The following is a 370-nucleotide window of genomic DNA, read 5'->3' as shown; positions in this document are numbered from 1 at the left end:
ACTGTTCTCCAGAAGGTCACTTTACACTTTAGTTGTATTTATTCAGTCAGTTTTTTCAGAGCATTTCCTTCAGTACCAAACATTAGGGGAGTTTTTATTACAAGACAAACAACTTTAAGTTTGACGCCTCTTAAAGTCCCAAGACGAGGAACTTTGTAATTTTAAATCTGAGTAGAAGTTGTTTACTGTCAGTGAGATGTGCTGCTGGAGCTGAACTTTGTCCACAGAAGAAAACAAATCGCTGGATTTTAAGTTTGCCACAAAAAAAAGAAGAAAAAAGTGATGATTATGCGTTCCTATTTCTGTGCTGAATGACACAGCTGTACATTTAAAAAGCACAGCCGGCCGCCTCGACACAGACGGCTAATAG

The sequence above is a fragment of the Stegastes partitus genome, unplaced genomic scaffold (genome assembly GCF_000690725.1).
Source record: "Stegastes partitus isolate 25-593 unplaced genomic scaffold, Stegastes_partitus-1.0.2 Scaffold1262, whole genome shotgun sequence".
In the NCBI taxonomy this organism is placed as follows: Eukaryota; Metazoa; Chordata; class Actinopteri; family Pomacentridae; genus Stegastes; species Stegastes partitus.
Note: the sequence above shows the minus strand (reverse complement) of the source record.